Source organism: Terrapene carolina, unplaced genomic scaffold, assembly GCF_002925995.2.
Source record: "Terrapene carolina triunguis isolate 2854851 unplaced genomic scaffold, T_m_triunguis-2.0 Scaffold111, whole genome shotgun sequence".
Lineage (NCBI taxonomy): Eukaryota > Metazoa > Chordata > Testudines > Emydidae > Terrapene > Terrapene triunguis.
In genome coordinates, this window is record NW_020664462.1 from 27,954,086 (window position 1) to 27,975,172 (window position 21,087).

The 21,087-nt window shown below is 44.9% G+C and overlaps 1 protein-coding gene across 7 annotated transcripts in view; it reads right to left on the minus strand.

Annotated features, from left to right (window-relative positions):
- Positions 1-21,087, minus strand: part of JCAD (junctional cadherin 5 associated) — a 90,808-nt gene that overhangs the window by 24,003 nt on the left and 45,718 nt on the right. The window contains exons 1-2 of one of the 7 annotated variants that reach the window (XM_024214422.3): positions 17,643-17,743; positions 13,947-14,009 (exon numbers count right to left, since the gene is read on the minus strand). The exons of 4 other annotated variants lie outside the window; for them this stretch is intronic. The gene's annotated coding sequence lies outside the window, so the exon portion shown is untranslated. Of the gene's footprint in view, positions 1-13,946; positions 14,010-17,642; positions 17,744-21,087 lie in introns of those variants that run through there. 2 more of the 7 variants (XM_024214426.3, XM_024214425.3) reach the window with 2 other exon arrangements.

A 21,087-nucleotide genomic window follows, 5' to 3' on the forward strand; every position in this document is an offset into this window, starting at 1 on the left:
AGGAGGAGGACGAGCTTGCGGAGAGCACACAGCACTCCATTCTCCCCAACAGCCAGGATCTTTTTCTCAGCCTGACTGAAGTACCCTCCCAACCCTCCGAAGGCAGTATCCCAGACCATGAAGCCATGGAAGGGACCTCTGGTGCGTGTACCTTTGTAAATATAAAACATGGTTTAAAAGCAAGCATTTTTTAATGATTAATTTGCCCTGAGGACTTGGGATGCATTCGCAGCCAGTACAGACTACTGGAAAAGTCTGTTAACGTGTCTGGGGATGGAGCGGAAATCCTCCAGGGACATCTTCATGAAGCTCTCCTGGAGGTACTCCAAAAGCCTTTGCAGAAGTTTTCTGGGCAGTGCAGCCTTATTCCATCCTCCATGGTAGGACACTTGACCACGCCATGCTAGTAGCAAGTACTGGTATCATTGCATGACAAAGCCTGGCAGCGTATGGTCCCAGTGTTTGCTGGCATTCAAGCAACATCCGTTCTTTATCTCACGGTGTTATCCTCAGGAGAGTGATATTGTTCATGGTAACCTGGTTGAAACACGGGAATTTAATTAAGGGGACAGAGGTGGCCATTCCTACTGGGCTGTTTGCCTGTGGCTGAAAAGAAATCCTTCCCTGCAATTAGCCAAGTGGGGGGAGGGGGCGCATTGGCGCTGAGCTTTTCGCGTTTGGCTAGCAGGGATCTTCCCTGATACCAGCGACGCGGTGGGGGGAGGGATAAAGCGATCATCCCAGAGAATTGGATGGGGGGGGGTGTTAGTTTGGTTTCTGCTGCTGCACATTAACAGGAAAACCGCAGCACTCAACGGGCTTTGCTTGGTATGTGGGAAAGGGAGGGCGCTGCTTTTATGAAGGCTGCAGAAGCCGAAAGACAATGGCTTACCATGGCCACATTCAAGCCGAATTCTGTTGCCTGGACCTGCGTCTGTGATCTCTAACACCAAAGCCGCAGGCACTCAATATTAAGATGCAAAATGCGACCTTGTGCCGAAATCACATGTGCTATGTAATGTGAATAGTATTGTTCACTGTGAAAGAGTATAAGCATTGTTCTGTAAAATGTATCTTTTTAAATACTTCTCTACCTTTTTTCCCTCCCTCCCGCAGCTGCAAATTTTTCAAGCCTCCCTCCTCCGTCCCGAAGGCTATCTCAGATAAGGTGGTGAAAAAAACGGACGCGAGACAAAATGTTCTCTGAAATCATGGAATCAACCCGCAATGAAAGAGCTCATCTGAATGAGTGGAAGGACATGGTATCAAAGTACAGAAAAGATGCCAGTGAACATGAGGACAGGAGGGACCAACGTGAGGACATGAAGGACCAACGTGAGGAGAGGAGAGACACTCGAGATGAGAGGTGGCGGCAGGAAGATCAGAGGAGGCAGGATGCAACGCTTGGCTGCTGCGTGAGCAAACGGACATGCTCCGGCGTCTGGTGGAGCTTCAGGAACAGCAGCAGGAGCACAGAGTGCCACTGCAGCCCCTGTATAACAGTCCTCCCCCCTCACCACGTTCCATAGCCTCCTCACCCAGATGTGTAAGAACGCGGTGCGGGGAGGCTCCATGCACCCTCCCACTCCACCCAGTGGACAGCCCAAGCAAAAGGCTGTCATTATTTTGAACTTTTTTAGTGGCCTTTTCCTTCCCTCCTATCCTCCTCCCAAACCCCACGTGGGCCACCTTGTCAGTTCTCTCCCTCTTTTTATAATCAATTAATAAAGAATACATGATTTTTAAATGATAGTGACTTTATTTCCTTTGAAAGCAAGCTGTGATCGAAGGGGGAGGGTGGGTTGCTTACAGAGAATGAGTCAATCAAGGGGGCGGGTTTTCATCAAGGAGAAACAAACAGAACTTTCACACCATAGCCTGGCCAGTCACGAAACTGGTTTTCAAAGCTTCCCTGATGCGCAGCGCTTCCTGGTGTGCTCTTCTAATCGCCCTGGTGTCTGGCTGCACGTAAGCAGCAGCCAGGCGATTTGCCTCAGCCTCCCACCCCGCCATAAAGGTCTCCCCCTTACTCTCACAGAGATTGTGGAGCACACAGCAAGCAGTAATAACAATGGGAATATTGGTTTGGCTGAGGTCTGAGCGAGTCAGTAACATGCGCCAGCGACCCTTTAAATGTCCAAATGCACATTCCACCACCATTCCGCACTTGCTCAGCCTGTAGTTGAACAGCTCCTGACTACTGTCCAGGCTGCCCGCGTATGGCTTCATGAGCCATGGCATTAAGGGGTAGGCTGGGTCCCCAAGGATAACTATAGGCATTTCAATATCTCCAACGGTTATTTTCTGGTCTGGGAAGTAAATCCCTTGCTGCAGCCATTTAAACAGCTGAAGACGCGAGTGTCATGAACCCTTCCCGGCCATCCCACGTTGATGTTGGTGAAACGTCCCCTGTGATCCACCAGTACTTGCAGCACCATTGAAAAGTACCCCTTGCGGTTTATGTACTGGCTGCCCTTGTGCTCCGGTGCCAAGCTAGGGATATGGGTTCCATCTATTGCCCCACCACAGTTAGGGAATCCCATTGCAGCAAAGCCATCCACTATGACCTGCACATTTCCCAGAGTCACCTTTGGTAGCAGCAGCTTAGTGATTGCTTTGGCTACTTGCATCATAGCAGCCCCCACAGTAGATTTGCCCACTCCAAATTGATTCCTGACTGACCGGTAGCCAGCTTGGCATTGCAAGCTTCCACAGGGCTATCGCCACTCGCTTCTCAACTGTGAGGGCTGCTCTCATCTTGGTATTCTGGCGCTTCAGGGCAGGGGAAAGCAAGTCACAAAGTTCCATGAAAGTGCCCTTACGCATGCGAAAGTTTCACAGCCACTGGGAATCATCCCAGACCTGCAACACTATGCGGTCCCACCAGTCTGTGCTTCTTTCCCTGGCCCAGAATCGGCGTTCCACGGCTATAACCTGCCCCATTAACAGCATGATCTCCAAAGCGCCGGGGCCCGCGGTTTGAGAGAATTCTGTGTCCATGTCCTCATCACTCTCGTCGCCGCGCTACCGTCGCCGCCTTCTCCTCACCTGGTTTTTCAGGTCCTGGTTCAGCATAAACTGCACGATAATGCGTGAGGTGTTTACAATCTTCATGACTGCTGTCTTGAGCTGAGCGGGCTCCATGCTTGCCGTGGTATGGCATCTGCAGTGTTCACCCAGGAAAAAAGGCGTGAAACGGTTGTCTGCCGTTGCTTTCATGGAGGGAGGGGTGAGGCTGTACCCAGAACTACCAGCGACAATGTTTTTTGCCCCATCAGGCATTGGGATCTCAACCCAGAATTCCAATGGGTGGGGGAGACTGTGGGAACTATGGGATAGCTACCCACAGTGCAACGCTCCGTAAGTTGATGCTAGCCTTGGTACATAGACGCACACCGCCAAATTAATGTGCTTAGTGTGGCCGCATGCACTCGACGTTATACAATCGGTTGCCAAAAATCGAATTCTGTAAATTTGGAGTAATCCCATAGTGTAGACATACCCTATTGCTGTCCACTTGAAATCTAAGCAGTTTCAGAGAACGAGTTAAAAGTAGTTTCAAGTAAAGCACGTGTCCCTGAGTCCACCAGCCAATTTGTTGTGGTTTCACACTAACATTTTCTTTTAAAATGTTTTTATCACACTTGTTTGTGTGGACGTTTTGCACAACAAAAAGGAAACCAACTGACTGACCAGATGGGAAAAACAATGAAACTGTCTATGTGCACAGTGATACCAGATGCACAAACTAAGCCAATGGAAAAAGAGAAAGAAATCCCCCTTCTTAGCTTCTTTCAGTCAGGGTATCTTAGCAGCTATTTTTAACAGTAGTAGATACAAAACTTTCAGACAGACATGGGATTTTTAAATTGACAAATCCCTTTAAAAGTAACCGAAATAAAACACTAGTGAATGTAAAATGGGGACAATTGGGCACTGGCAAGGAGATGGCCTAGATAATCGAATAAATCTTTCCCATCTCCCTGGTTTATGAAAAAGTGGGGAGGGATTTTACTCCTGGCAATATGACAAAGAACTTATCCTGCTCATTCCCTCTACTACTGTGATTCAGAGGCAGGCAGGAAAGGGTGTGTCCCACCATAGTGACACTGAATTCTTAGAAACATATCCAGTTCTAGACTGGCTCCAAAGTGGTAATGCAAAGAATTTGGATCAAAAGTCAAAAGTGTGTGAGAGTGTATTCAGGGCCGGTGCAAGGATATTTTGCACCCTAGGCAAAACTTCGCCCTTGCACCACCCCCTCCCCTCCCCACGGAGTATCGCTTATTATAAACTTTCAAAAAATGAATACAGTGGAGTCACATCTTATGCAGGGGTTAGGTTCTAAGGTTAGCGTGTAAGAGGAAAATTGCATATAGTGAAAATTACCATAAAGTACAGTACACACATTATACACAGTATACACTAGAACAGGGGTCCTCAACCTACGGCACGTGTGCCAAAGGTGGCACGCAAGCCGAATTTTTTTTAAATGAGCCCGCTGCTGCCCTGGGGTTCCGTTTACTCAGCCGGCAGCGGGCTGAGCAGGGCCAGCAGCAGGCTGAGCAGGCTGGCGGCCGGGACCCCAGCTGGCAGGAGCCGGCTGCCGGTCTGGGATCCCGTCCGCCGGCCCGCTCAGCCTGCTGCCGGCTGAGTGAATGGAACCCCAGGCTGGCAGTGGGCTCAGCGGCGGCCAGGACCCGCAGCCTGCCATTAAAAAAAAAAAAAAAAAAATCGGCTCGCATGCCACCTTTGGCACGCATGCCGTAGGTTGAGGACCCCTGTTCTAGTGTATACAGTGTATACTGTGTGTACTGTACTTTATGGTAATTTTCACTATACGCGAATTTCCTCTTATGCACGGACCTTAGCACCTAACCCCCGCATAAAATGGGACTCTACTGTAGTGTAAAAAAAATTGGGGGGCACTGCTTTTTGGCGCCCGCAAATCTTGGTGCCCTAGGCGGCCGCCTAGTTCCCCTAGTGGTTATACCGGCCCTGAGTGTATTGGAAGGGATGGGAGCGACACCTTGGCTCCACGATAGCAGACCAGGAGCACTATTGATCAAGCCTTGAAGAGGATCAGCAGACTGCATGTTAATGAAGAGAACCTGTAAAGCAAGGGGCTGCAGTTCATTAGAGTCTAGTTTAATACACAAGATCTCAGCTTCCTTCAAAGTCTGTGCTTGGCAGGAGACGGTGGAGCTTCTGTGGAGAAGGGTTCTTGTGAACAGCAGATGATCATGAATCTTTCAGCCCAAGAGAGTGAAAGCTACCATTCTGAAGCTGACTGGGGAAAAAAAGTTGCTATCATGATACCCCATCAAAGAGTATAACACTCAGTAACAATCAATATTTCATGCATATGGACAGGATTATATTCCTGTCTGCATGTCATCTCATCCATAGTATACACGACAAATTAAAGAAACAGGGGCAGAAGTTCTCACCCAAGAGCAAAAAGAGAGCAGGATTTAACACCAACATCAAAATAAAAAACTCAGCTCAAGGCAGAAATGAACGTAAGAGGGATAAAAAGGAGACTGGCCACCGGATCCATCCAAAATTTTTTACACAAAAAGTTACCTAAGGAAAAATGGCTTTTTACTGAAAACAGAACTTTTTGTAAAATATTGTGTGATAAAGTTCCTCCTCTATCTTGGTGGGTCCTGCGCTTATTGATGGATTTTCTTGCCTCAGAGATTCACTATGTGGGTTGGGGAACAGCCCAGAGACCTTCCCCTCCGGAAGAACCCACAGTCCAGGTCAATTGGGAGGTTTGGGGGGAACCCGGGCCCGCCCTCTACTCCGGGTTCCAGCCCAGGGCCCTGTGGACTGCAGCTGTCTATAGTGCCTCCTGTAACAGCTGCATGACAGCTACAACTCCCTGGGCTACTTCCCCATGGCCTCCTCCAAACACCTTCCTTATTCTCATCACAGGACCTTCCTCGTGGTGTCTGATAATGCTTGTACTCCTCAGTCCTCCAGCAGCACACCCTCTCACTCTCAGGTCCTTGCGCCTCTTGCTCCCAGCTCCTCACACTCGCACCACAAACTGAAGTAAGCTCCTTTTAAAACCCAGGTGCCCTGATTAGCCTGCCTTAATTGATTCTAGCAGCTTCTTCTTAATTGGCTCCAGGTGTCCTAATTAGCCTGCCTGCCTTAACTGGTTCTAGCAGGTTCCTGATTACTCTAGTGTAGCCCCTTCTCTGGTCACTCAGGGAACAGAAAACTACTCATCCAGTGATCAGTATATTTGCCCTCTACCAGACTCCTGTACCCCACTGGTCTGGGTCTGTCACACTTGTCAACGACTTGAACATTTTCACAAAAGTTTGTGTGATGTTAATCAAACCGCTTATTTAAACCGTGACAACATTTAAAAGTTTAATAACTATTTCAAACACAATTCTGGTAACATTTTGATAGAAAAAATTGATGAGATCCCAGAATTGGGTTTGAAAAATACATCCATTTTGAACATTGCTATAATTACAAAATCTCATGCGAAATGTTTTTTGTCTTTCAGACAGCTCCTTAGGCCACTGATGGAGCCTGCTTCAGAACAGGGACATATGCTTAATCTGATTTAGTATGGTGAATGGTATCGTATGTTCGGCAATGGCACATATCTCCCAAATACACCTGACAATTGTACTATGCAGGAAAGAAATTCCTTCTTGACCTCTGTGGCAATCTGCTGATGCACTGGAACATGAGATTTCATCAATGGCGATTAGCCAGGATGGGCAGAAATGATGTCCCTAGTCTCTGTTTGCCACAAGCTGGGAATGAGCGACGGGCTGGATCACTTGATGATTACCTGTTCTGTTCGTTCCCTCTGGGGCACCTGGCACTGGCCACTGTCAGAAGACAGGATACTGGGCTAGATGGACCCTTGGTCTGACCCAGTAGGGCCATTCTTATGTTCTAGTTCAGAGGTAACGTCTTCAAAAGCAGTAAGTGACTTAGGAGCCTAAATCATACTGACTTCCAAGACTCCTAAGTGCCTAAGTCCCTTTTGAATATGGGATTGGGCTTTGAAAAACTTTTCCTTGGGTCTTCAAATGTGATTTGTTACAGAAGAGTATGTAGGTTCTAATATTTGCATGGTTTTCCACAGGCACTAAGCAGTCATTTTACAAGATGGAAATGTGAGATCTAGTCCTCTCACAACATTATAGTTCCTGGATTGTGGAAATACTGTAAGAAGCTCAGATCTTGCATTATTTCAGCCCAAAAATGGCTTCTTGAGGCAAAAAAGTATTTAAAACAAGACCTCAAACACTGAGCTCTCCACGTGTTGCCTGAAACATTGATTCTATTTGGCACACGCAGGGTTAACTTAGTGCTCATGGACACAGTCCTGGTTTATAATCCGGTTAAGTTCTGGTTGAGGAACAAATGAAAATTGTGTATATTAAAAAGCAAATGACAGCAAAATAGTGCCCTATGGGGGGGGGGGGGGGGGGGGGAGGGAAAGAGACTTGAACTATTGCTCTCTTTTAAAGACTCTCAAACTGGGCCAGAAACTGGATGTGCAGCTTTTCTAATTTGAGGTAAGATCAACAATGCTGGAAAACAGTTTGTTTTCCCAGAGCTCATTTGTTTTGTTTGCCAATGACATCACCGTGTTCTGATAGGTTTTGCTTCCTGAGGATGCCTGTTATCTCGCCAGTGTTTCCGACTTGTCAAAGTCAGCCGGTCCAGCTCCGTAGTGCAGTGGAAACATGGGTCAAACTTTCTTTGGCTACCTCTAAGCTACAATGCTCAGAGTCAAAGAAACAAGTATGCATTAGAACACACATACACGAGCATAGTTAAGGATTAAAATCTCCAGTACGTGGATACAATGGAACCCCTGGAGGGGGACATTAAAAGAGTTCCTGGTTGTGTATTATCAAACACCAAAATGCTTTGTTTGTGCATTTGTCTTGGGCCCTTAATGTTTCCTTAGCTTTAAAAAGAAAGAATGGTTCTTCTTGCCCAAAGGAAGAGAGAAGATAAATGATATTGATACCATGGGGCAGTATCATTGAAAGATGCACATGCTGGACCTTCTGAGTGTATACAAGCAGTATTCGTACTGTGAATTGAATGGCAGCGCCGCAGCGAGGTGGCAGAACTGGAGCGTGCTGCACAGTGTATGTTCTATCTCATCATCCGAGTCTGATATACGTTCTCTTGTTCTTGACATATTCCATTAGAGCCTGAGCTGCAGAAATGCTGAGCATTGACCACTCTAATTGAAGCCAGTGGGAGGTGCCGTGCCCAGCATCTCTGTAAATCAGACCCTGAACGAGTAACAACCCCTGCTATGTTATATGTTCACGCCCAGCTCCCAATGACTTCAGCTGCAGCTCTGAGTGCTCAGCACTTCTGCAAATCAGACCTCAGGGTCTCAAGTCAGACACCCAGAAAATGAGGAACACACTAGAATGACCACCTGGGAAAAGTTTGGTTTAAGTGACTTGTCTATTTCCTTAGAGAGACAAGGTGGGTGAGCTAATAGCTTATCGGACCAAATTTTGTTGGTGAGAGAGAGAAGATTTTAAGCTACACAGAGCTCTTCTTCAGATCTGGGACAGAAACTCCCAGCATCACAGCTAAATACAAGTGTTTAGCATAAGTAGTTAGCACACATTGTAAGGGACCATTCAAGGTAGAGTGATCCGCTAACAATTCTGCAGTCATAGGACAAAAAGAGGGGGTTAGCGAGCTACAGATTGTTGTAATAAGCCATAAATCCAATGTCTCTGTTCTGTCCATGAGTTTTAGTGTCTAGCAGAGTAATGAATCTAAGCTCCCAGGCTCGTCTTTTGAAAGTGTTGTGCAAGTTTCCTTTGAGGATGAGGAGTGCTCTAAAGTGATTGCTTCGTAAAAAGTGTTCAACCACAAGTGATTTTTTTTCCCCGTCTTATCATTTTCCTGTGTGAGTCTCCTTGCCCAGCTAGTTCCAATTCTCCTCTTCTGGCCCCTGGTCTGATCTGCCTTGCCGCTCCCCCTCACTGCCTCTCAGTCCCAGTCTGCCTCTCTGGGCTCTTCCAGAGGCGGATTAGGGTTTTGTGGGGCCCTGGGCCACAGCAAGTGGGGGCCCTTCCCCACCCCTTCCACCTGCAGTCCCCCCTACCCCTGCGCTCCTGCCAGGGCATGGGGGCTCGCCCCACCCCGCCCAGTGCTCCTACTGGAGCGGGAGCGGGGCACGGTGGCTTGCCCCGCTCCACCCGCCCGGTGCTCCTGCTAGAGAGTGGGGTCGGGGCACAGGGGTGCTCATTTTTCTGGGGCACCCCAACTGGTTGAGGCCTCTGGGCACAGGCCCCGTCGGCCCAGTGGCTAATCAGCCACGGGGCTCTTCATCCAACCACAGTCTCTTCTCACCCCCTCCTCTTGCCAGGATCCCCACTCCCTGTCTCTGTGTCCCAGTTTCCTTGTCCAGTCAAGCCCAGTCTTCCCTCCTTTGCGCAGCTTCTCATCCAATCTCAGTGGCCGAGGCCCCCTCTAAACAACCAAGGAACTGGCTTTCAGTTCACCCCCCATTTCCCTCACTGGTTCACAGTCCCAGTCTCCCCCTGGCTCCCAGTTGCCAACCAGCCCCAGTCTCCCCTTCCTCATCCTCCAGTTCCTAGTCCCAGCCTCCTCCCCCACCCCAACTCCCAGTTTCAGCATCCCCCTCTCTCCTCAGCTCCCAATCTCCTTGCCCATCCAGTACCAGTCTCCCCCATCATGCTCCATCACAGTGTTCCTCTCCTGCTCCAGTCCTAGTCTCAGCAGACTCCTTCTCCCAATCTACTCCTCTTCATCCTTTACCCCAGTTCAGCTTTTGTTGCCTCTACATTTCACTCAGACAGCTTCCTCATAAACTCAGTCTTTAAGATCAGAAGAAACCATCATGATCATCTAGTCTGACCTCCTGCACATTGCAGGCCACAGAACTACTCAATGTGGAATGAATAATATTAACAATGTGGGAACTGAGGCAAAGAGGTTTTGACTGACCCATGGCCACACAGTGTGTCAGTGACACATCCCGAATTAGAATTTAGGATGCCTGAATCTCAGTCTTATGCTTACTCCACTGGACCACGGTACCGCTAAAATATTCCTCTGGTGTTTAAGTTCTTACAGCGTATTAACAACAACCACCATCACCACCATCACCCTGCTGTGAATATATGGTAGGATGCAGACAAGAGAGGAAGATGGGATTGGGCATATATGGTACAAGTATAGATCCGGGGGGCAGTCCAGAAGAGGGACATTGATTCCACATAAAATATGCTAACAGGGTGGATTTTCACAGGCACGGCAAAAAGCATATATTCCTGACATAGAGGCCACACCCCTGACAAATTTCAAGTTGCTGATCCAAAACACGGGGGCACTAGAGCTTCTCAATGAATGAAATGGCTGTAAGATTTTTTTTTTTTCCAGTAAGAGCAAAACAATGTATTTCTCCCAACCTTATTCTCAGAAACAGATAACCTCTTTTAGCTGAAATTTTCAAAAGAAATTCATCCTGCGGCTCATACACAGCATGGGAAATTTCAGCTCAAATGGTTAAAGTTTGGCAAAGTTATAAGCGACTGAAAACGGGATCTTATATGGAAGTGTTGGGCAACTTTAATAATGGGCAGTGCTAGCTTTGGTGTTTTAACCTCTTCTATTTCCCACTCCTTTTCTTTTAGGTAGCAGACAGTGTATTAAAAACAAACATTTTAAATAGGATCTGGTTTTTACCTTGACCATTTAATCTTCTTTTAAATAGTAAAATCCAATTAGACTGTAAACTCTTCAGGACAAGGAAGTGACCAAATGCAATTTAATGTTTTGTTGAACTGATTCAAAATGAAATATTTTGGGTCAGTTAAAAAAAAAAAAAGAAATATTCTGATTCAGTGGTTGGTGTCAGATCACAGACACCCATCACCACAAGGCTGTTGGTTGTAATGGAAACTCTCCTAATACCATACTTCGGGGTTCAAAGGCAACAGACCTAATTGAAAAAACATCTCTGATGATTGCAAGTAAAAACTGTATGTCAAGGTCATTGTAGACTGAGAAATGTAACTTTATGTTGGGACCCTGTGTGCTCCCAAGCATGCACATCTCTCTAATTCCGCTCACAAGAAGATACAAATCTGTGAATTTTGCATTTAACCTTCACTGCAGACAGGAGAGTGCGTACATTTTTCCCAAGGAGAAAGCAAAAAGTGTATATGTTCACATTCACTGAAAATCATGGTCCATATTCTACCATCAATTTCTGAGCAGATTTCCCCAATGAAATTAATCAGGTGTTGTGCCTAATGATAATAAAAAAATTGTGGCACAATATGGCTCCCAAGAAAGTTTGGAAGTGGGGGCAAAAAAAATAAAAGGAAAAAGTGTTACCAGATAGACTAAATAGCGTATTTCAGAGACTGACTCTTGCCCCGTAACATATTAGCACAGTGGTGGTCAGTGGAGGCACCTGAGCGGAAGCAACATTGTTACAAGAACGAGGGAATGGCTCGCAGGGCATTCTCCACTGGAGCCCCAGACCTTTGGGAATGGCTTCTGCCCAGGTCTGTAACAGCCTGAGTTTGCTAGCCTTCAGGGCATGCAGCAAAGCTTTCATCCAGTGTTCATGAGGAGACAGGTGCTGGATAGGGCTGTTTGTGGTGATGTGGGACTCTGGTGGGAATTGAATGTGCATTGAGAGTTGAGCCATTTCTCGGGTATATATGTTGTTATTGGGTGGCCTGCGGGACTAGATCTGGATCTGTTTAGTTATTTTGTGTATTTTAAAAAGCTTGCCCAGTGTGCCCAGAGCACTGGATAAGTGCTCTTTTATTGTAGCATGCACAAATCCAGATAAGGTAAACACAAAGGCAGAGGGGGGGATCTTTGAATATTCACCATTATGATCACCTCCAAAGAGCCGGTTTTCAGAATGTCGAGAGCTTGCTGCCATGGATGACAAAGCACCACATTACTAGTCTGAAAACAGGCCAAGAGGTTTTTCTTTTTTCTGGTTTCTTTTTCATAAAGAAGGAGCGATTTTTAAACACTGTTCACTGACATTCCATACTGAAGATGTAACAGGTTCCTAGAGGAGTTGGCAGTGTGTGGTAGAAGTATTTCCTTTGACAGTTCTACTGTTGTAATAAATAGTAAAGTATTTTATTAAACAAAAAGTAAACAGCCAACTCCCTTCCCTCCATGCCCTCTCCACCCCATCCCCCCCCCAAAAAACACCTACAAAAGAAAACATGTTTTCAAACTGAGACACGTGTTCTCATGCTGTTCATGCCGCTTTCCATGGGTAAAATCTGTCAAAGCTTTGTTGGAACAAAATAAAGGGAACTTACATTTCTTGACTCTTAAAATTAAGTCCTTGAGAGCCAACAGTTCCACTTTAAATACCTACATGCAAAGCCCCAATAAACTGTTCCCACACTAAACTAAGTGGATTTTTTTTCTAACCAGCAGAAACAGCTCTCAGTTTGGGCAAAACACAGAGGAGATCACCATAATTGTATTTAGTCATACAATGTTTTAAGAAGGGATCCATCACAGAGCTGGACTTTGAGAGGACAGTGACATTGATTATAAAGCTTGGGCTCCATGATCAAAAGGATTACACACATGAGCATTCTCCTAATCACAGCAGGATCCGCCAGCCATTCAGGCCAGGATTCAAGAAAACAAACAAACAAACAAACACACACACACTTTCCGCTCCTCACAAATGTAGTTGGTGGCTTGTGGTGGAGACTCTGCAGGATTTGGCCTGGCCTCCCCTCCTTTCAGACACCTCCATAAAGATCATGTCTGCTGGAGTAAATAGAGTCTGAGCACATCTGTGTCTGCTTTGCTCACTTACTTTCACATGTTACCAGCCTCTCTTGCCTCCCGTTAGCATACTTCTATGTGGAATCAATGTCCCTCTTCTGGACTGCCCCCCAGATCTATACTTGTACCATAGATGCCCAACCCCATCTTCCTCTCTTGTCTGTGTCCTACCATGTATTCACAGCAGGGCTTTTGTTGTTGTTGTTGTCAATACGCTGCATGAACTTAAACACCAGAGGAATATTTTAGCGGTATCGTGGTCCAGTGGAGTAAGGATAAGACTGAGATTCAAGAATCCTAAATTCTAATTCAGGGGATGTCACTGACACACTGTGCGGCCGTGGGTCAGTCGAAACCTCTTTGCCTCAGTTTCCACATTGTTAATATTATTCATTCCACATTAAGTAGTTTAATATTTGGTATTTGACAGTAAGGAAAGCAGAACTTAAGGGCTAGAATACACAAGAAAAGTTATACCAAGATAATATATTGCTTAGGGTGATTTTTTTAAACCTAGTGTGGACACTTATACCAGTATAAAGGTAACTTACAACAATATTGATTATTCATCTTCCCACACTAGAATAAAACTCTACTACTACAACTGCAACCACGCTAGGGAAGGGTTTGTTATTTTAACTGCACTGGTGTAGTTAAAGTGGCAAATCTTTCCAGTGTAGATAAGCCCTTAGAGACTGAATAGGCAAGTGATAGCCAATCAGTACCACAGAGAAAGAGGAACTGTCCTGAATTTTCAAAAATGGCCACAAATTTTAGATGCCAACTTTAAGATATATGACTGTGTCTTTTGCATGCAAAATTAGTAGCCACTTTTGAAAATTTGGGCCAGTATAGTTAATACTATAAACATACTTCCCATCTAATATTGTCTGAGTGATCACTGACAAATTTCAATAATGTTCTAATCCTGAACTACTTGGGCAATGTACATGCTGTTGCAATCTTTCACTGTCTACTATAATCAGCACTATATTGCACAGAGACATATTTAGCTTATTTCTGCTGTAGGTGTTAAAAGATCCCATCAATCTATGTAGATATCTACATTTGGATCTTAAAGGTGGTATAAAGTTGTTGAAAGACTGACCTACCCTTTCCTTTGTAGCTGGACCTAGTGAGTAAGCTTCCCCCAGCATTCCACAAGTCCACAGGCTCTTGAAACAAAGCACAATAGCAAGGTTTTAGCAAGTGAGATAACCCTTTCCACTCATGAAGGGGAAAACAACATCTGTTAAAACCAAACAAATTGGTGTAATGAGTTCAGCAAGAGACCCAGAGGATTTTGAAGACATAGCTCTTGGTTGGGTCAACACACTGTGAAAAGAAAATTACAAGAGAACAATTGTTTCATACTCTGCTCTCCTACCCCTAAACTCCCTCAAGATTAATTAGGATGGACTCTGGCCAAATTCATTAAAATAGAAGATTTGGGCAGGACCTTGCAGCCTGCTCATAAGCAGCTCGAAAATTATGGAGAAGTTCAGAAATACATCACACTCCAACCAGATCTGCTTTTGGCAAAACCCAAGTTTGCTTGTGCCATGTCATTGCTGTGACAGTCAGGAGAATTATTTTAAAATGATCTTTTCTTAATTAGATAGCGACGCAGAAAACATTTGCTTTTCCCCACTGAACAATAGATCCTTGTTTATTTTCTGTGTGCTCTTTAGGTCGTGAGAAAGCCAGTCAAGTTATGTATCTAACAATATACTACTGTAATCTGTTAACACTCGAAAGACTAAAACCGACAGATTCAGTCGAATTAGTATTTTCTGAGCACAGGAGACTGTTTTACAGCCAGCAATTTTGAATAATGCTACAGGAAGTGAGGACACAAACTAGGGCCCCATCCTGAAAACAATGGGCTAGACTGATTTCACAATCTGCCTTGTGCATGTAGTGGTGTCCTGCCATGCCACCAAGGAGCAGTGCAGGGAAGGAATCGTGCCTCAGAGATTCACCATCCCACCCTGTGATCCAGGCGATAGCAATTTGCTATTGGTCCTTTCTACATTACAACCCCTATTCCATGGCAATTCAACTGCACGGGCTGGTGCACTGGGGAAAAAGCATAGAACCAATGTTCCTGTCACTACCCACTCTCCTGCTTTGTGGAGAACAGTGGACACACAATAAGAATGGCAGAACCAGGTCCCAAGTGAGTAAAAGCCATGAGATTCCTCGCCAATTCGTACTGCAGTAATTTATTCAGAAGTTGCTTATTCTGCTCTTTAACAATTGAATTTAATTGGGTCGTTATTTTCCATGTAACTGTTTATAACAACAACAAATGGTAACATCTTTTTTGACTTAATGCAGACCCTTTAAAGCAATGAAAGGAAAACGGTTCAGCTACTGCTCAGGAGCGTGGCTGAATGCTTTAGGCTAGAAAGCAAGATACGCATTGCATTGTCACTAAGATTTGGTATCCTGACAACACGGATCAAAATGCTTGCTCATGCAGTTGTACTCAGATTTTTACTTAAGAGCATGAGCTGAAGTGTCTTAGCTTCTGGGACTCCTAACAACGGAAAAACAATTTTTCTGAATCCTTAACAAACCCCCAATCCAGAAGAGATTCCGTAGAGACACAACAGTCCATTGGCATGGATTCGATGCCCAAATCAGGGCTATAATTTGTAGCTCTAGGACAATTTAAAATGTAATATTCAGCCTAACACCCAATGGAAAAACAACAGATTTTTTCTTCTCTTTGCAATGGTAACTGAGTAAAGTGTAAAAGGGCCCGCTTATAATAGAAAGCACTAAAACTGATGATAAACTTTTGCAGCTTCAGGTTTAAGGCCCTGACCCTGCAAACTAATCTGTGCAAGTGGACCACCACTAAAGTCAATGGGGCTCATATGGACACAGGAGTAGCTGTATAGATCAGTCTGAGGGATTAGTGCCTATGATTGTATTATCACATTCTAACAATCAGGTTTTTAAAGGCAATTTTAGTTTTTAAGACAGGCATTACTTGATTGTGACTCTTCATGGGAGTAAAGTTAAGCATGAGTTGGGTCACATTTGCAGAACCAGGGCCTTTCACCTCACTAAAGAATTCATCTCTCCTGTTCAGAAAGTGGGTTAGAATGTGGGAATAGACAAGAATTAACATGTAGAAAAGGGACATGAACAGAGACAGAAGCCTCAAACCGTCACAGGCAGTACCCCCCCCACACACACACACGCTTTTCAGGGTGAAGGCAAGTTTGTAGCTTTAAAAGAAAGAAAATAGCAAAGCAGGAAAGAAATTCAAAAGCTAGAGAGAGACAGAGGATTGCTTCACAGTCTGTTTTCTTATTTGGTGTGCTTAGACACAAACAAGATTATGGCTCTTCCCAAAAAATACTTTGCAAGATTTGGGGATTTAACTAAATGTCTTTAATTTAGTTACAAAAGCGCTGGTGTTTCTCATGTCTACTGCTAATTCACCCTCCATTGGGGGGGGGGGGGGAAGGAACAAAGGTTAGTTTCCAATAGCTGCCTGGTATTAACCATCCACACATTTTGTCTCGCATGTACAAATTAGAGTAACTGATGCTTTGTTGTTATGATTCTAGAGTGGAATTATTTAGTTTTTGAAACATCCAGATGGATCCCAAGCATTAAATTTCTGTTATTCCTGGCAAGAAGCTAATGCAGGTTCTCTTATTAGTAAGCTAGTTCATGTTGCAGCAGAGCAGTCATCTCTCTGCTATAAAGTACCTAAATGTTTCATTTTATGGCTAAACTGGTAACATCTTGAGAGAGATGCTTGGAAAATCAGAGACTCTGGGCTGGCTATAGTGCTCAATAAACAATCTTTACAGCATCTCCCTTACAGGGGCTTAGTTGGGAATAATAAACACTGTAAGAAAACTTGTGGGATGTAGCAGCAAGGCACCATGAAGGAGACCTGCACAGAGGCACTTAGATTTCACAGTCACAGATTACCAAACCCTAATCCCTAAAGCACTAAACCCTCTCTGTGAGGGGTGGTGCTTTCCGCAGCCTGGGTTAACATCATTATTTCTTTGATGGAACATTTTAAAAGTCAAAAATGTGGGGGGAAGTTTGTAAACTTTGCAGGGCTATCAGTACAGAAACTGAATCGGCTATAGCAGTGGTCACTGAATCAATTAACCAGCAGGTCACCTGAAGTGACCACAGGCTGCAATTTACTGCAGAAGACTCATTAGAAGTATACAGCTGACCTAAAACCTGCCCTGAAAATATGATCTCTTTCCACAGCTGTGTGGCAAGACAACCCTTTTGCTTTGCTCTGATCTCTTGGATTCCACCTACCCAGTGCAAAAGGGTAAGGGGAGCTGCTAGCAGCAGACTTTAGGTCCCCCTATGTCCAAGCCAAATGGGGAAACACAAACCTCACGTAGTCTTCAAACAATTGAAGGAGAGAGCCAAGCTGCTTGTAAACACATACTCTCTGGTACTCAAACAGTTACATCTGCAACTAACACCAGCGGAGACCAAATAATCTACTGCTGCTCCAGCAAAACTATTAATCTGTTTGAAAACGGTCAGAGCAGCATGTGCAGCATACACTTAGAGCTTCGGAACAGAGCAAAAAGCCTATGGTTTGACATGAGGAGAAAAACTTAGAGATGCAGTTAGAATCGTTGGCAGCTGCATGACAGCTTTGCAGTGGATTGGTTCGTTTTTGCAGCATGCCTTACAGAGAAACAACAAAGCCACCCACACAATTCCCTTGAACTCTTAATTCAGGCTGAATAAATTAAGTGATTTTAACTTGGAGATGTAGGAAGATAATGTCGCTGACTTACCAAGTGGCTCCCCCATGCTTCCCTCTGTTCTCTGCGTTTGGGAGTATTGTGAGAGAGCCCAGCCTTGCATGAAGCAGTCACTGCGGAGCATGCCTAGTACAGACAGTTTGCCTTGCCTTTCCTCCCCAGCAGCTTAATGACTTTGAAGTGAACCTCAAGCTTCCTGGAAATTATCAAAGATTCCTCCACAACAGAAAACCTTTTTTTTTTAAAGGAATAAACCACTCTAGTTTCAACCCAGGTGGCATGGCTGTTGTGTAATTCCATCTGATCTCTCTTCATTATCACCTCTCCGAACATTCTAGCCATGTGAAGTAGCTTAGCCCCCAGGATTAAGAACATTCTTGTTAATGTGCTGAAGATATATTACACACACACACACACACACACTTCAAACGTTAATCTTCACAAACATGCGATGCTGGGTTAAGACGAAATGGGGCCAAGATCCAATCCAATCCAAGGGCTCCCCCCAAAGCAAAGAGCAGCCCACAACAAATCAAATACTCTTGCTCCCCCACAACCTGATAATCATCCCTCATGTCCCACGTCCCTGTGACAGACCCCCTGTAGAGCCCCTTCCTATAGATCTGAACTTTGGCCCCAGTCTTGCAACTTGTTTTGCGTAAGCAGATGATCTTGCTGTGCAGAACAAGTTGTTGGTTTGGGGCCCTGGTGAGTTTATGGGTGTATGGGTTCCCCTCTAGCCCAAGGCCTGGATCTACACTCCGTGAATCCTGCTCTAAACCACCCCTGTAAACGTGCTTACTTGTGCTGTGGGAAGTCGGAGTCCTGCACAGCACTTCCAGGAGGTAAAGCATACACACTGCATTTGAAAGCTAAATAAAAAGGAATGTCTGAGGAGCTCTGTGGCTGGTTAGCTTCAAGCAGATATCCCCATCACTCGGAGCAGTGTGCCTTTGCAGGCCTCCTACACAGGCGTCTAGCTATGAAGCCGAGTCAGACAGACTTCCAAATGCAGTATCCTCCCAGAAAAACAACACCAGGGAAGCAGAAAAGCCTGACCCAAGAGCACCAGCCGCCAGTTCTGACAACAGCAGACTTGCTGGGAACATCCTTCAGCATGGGGTATATTGTTTCCTTTGAGAGGACAAACAAAACACCTCCAGCTCTCCTACAGGAGCTGCTGAGTCTGTAAGTGCTGTACAGTTAATAAGAAAAACATCAGCTCTCTCTGTGCATGGAAAATCTGTAGGATGGAAGATTATAGTTTATCAAAGGGAAAATAGGATGCACTTTTAAAATTAACGCTGTCTGACAGGCTTGGCTGGTACCCAGGACAAGAAATCAAAGGGGTCCCCTCCTCCAGAGAAGTGCTTTTGGAGCACCTGGGAGCCAGGATGCTGGTGGCAGGAGATGATAATCATTGCATGTAAGTGATGGCTGGAGAGACAGCCCTATGCTTCCAAATCCACCCACCGGCAACTTCTCCAAACTAAAACACAGAATTATTTGGCTTCTTAAATGCACCCAGATAGGCCTGTTGTAATAGAATCCTGTCCCAGCTAGCTCTGTTTTAATGATACTACCACCAGAGTTGGCCCAATATGATTTGAGTAATTTAGTTGATGAATTTCATGATCTCTTTTAAAGAGGAATTGGAGGAATATTTTTTCCATCATTTGCTCAAGCGATAGAGCTGGGCAAATCATTGGTGAATAGATTCCAGCTTAGTGAAATTTTCCATATTTGTGAGTCATTTCTTTCATTATTCACTTGGCTTTACCTGCCTACCCAAGGCTCTCAAAGGGCTTTGACCATGTTCATGAACGGAGCCTCACATCATCCCTGTCAAGTATGTGATACACTATAGCTCCATTACACAGCCAGGGAAACAGGAAGAGAATCTCTAAGTGACCTGCCCAAGGTCATCCAAAGAGTCTGCAAAAGAGCCAGTATAGAATACCGATTTCCTGCTCCCCCATTCTTATGCTTCAGCCATAAGACCACCGTTCTCCTGGCATTGTTTATTATCTAACAATCTTTCTTTCTTATCTAACCTGCCAGCACTTAAGCACGTGCATAACTTTGAGAATTTTTTCACTTCAAGGTCCCAGAAACAAAGGCAAGGTTTTCATCTCGAGACCAAAAGACCAAAAACATCAAGACACTTGATCACGGCCTTGGATAGACCAAGAGACTACCTACACTTGACCAGAGCTCTACACATGAGTTCTCCCCACTGACTCCAGTGGGATGTCACTGCCTTCAATGAGGCTACTCACATGTATAAAGTTATGTATGGGCTTAGTACCCACAGGATCAGGGTCTGTACAGAAAAAGCTGTATAGAAAAAGCTGTACTCCTTTTGCTGCTAAATGTCTACACCATGTTTCAGCCAGCTACACTCATCATAGAAAAATTACATAGTCTCACTACAACCATAGGGTTGTATCACAGATACTCCCTAGATGTGATAACACAATTTGCCATAGTCAAAAGGACTGCCAGTGGATTGAACATTTAAATCTCTTCACTGTGTTAAGAAAACTGGGAGGTAGTTCAAATAAAAAATAACCAGAATCTGACTCTTTTTGCAAAAACTTTTCTGGGATGATTAGCGTCATTTGCATGTGTATAATCTTATCTCAATCAGGAACTGTTTGCTATTCTATGGCAGCTGTTTGCTAGGAGAACAGAGTCATGGGAAGCAGCGTTGTTTACTTCCCCCTTCCTCCTTGGCCTCAACACCTCTCACTCGCTATTGTGGCGTTTACTATGCAATATACAAAACACCTCTTCACTCCAGCGCTGGTAACTCTCTGCTGATTTCATTAGGGAAAGGCTGCCATGGCATTCCAGGGAGTGAGAATGGGGTGAGTTGCCAATGTAGAGGAGGGGATTGTTATTTATTGAGCACCATCAGGGTGCAGAAAAAGGAAAGGACAGTCCTTGCCTCAAGGGGTTTACAATCTAAGTACAGTACAGTACAAACACACAATCCACCATATAATCGGATGCTGCTCACATCTCAGAGCAGTGTGGATATTTTTTGGTAATGTAATTTTCCAGAATTCTTAGACTGGGGCTTGCTATCAATCGAATTATGGAAGAAGTGCAGCGCTGTCAAATCCAGTGATTTTATTGGAAATCTTGCCATAGTTCCTGTTTTTCTTAAAGTCCCAGCTCTTGGAGCTGAGAATCTCAACTTTAATTAAAAAAAAAAAAAAGTTTCTGAAAAGCCTGACAACGTGAACTCAGTGTAAAGGAAACGCTCAGAAACTGGATGGCAAATATTTTAAAAAAGGATTATTTTTAAAAAGGCTAAATGATTTTTAAGCCATAAAGCCTGATGTTTTGGGGCCAGACTTGTGATTTTTTAAATGCTCAGGGGCAGGGCCAGCTCTAGGATTTTTGCCGCCCCCCCCGTTTTTTAATTACCCCACCCCCAGCCCCTCCTCAACTCCGCCCCTTCCCCAAATCC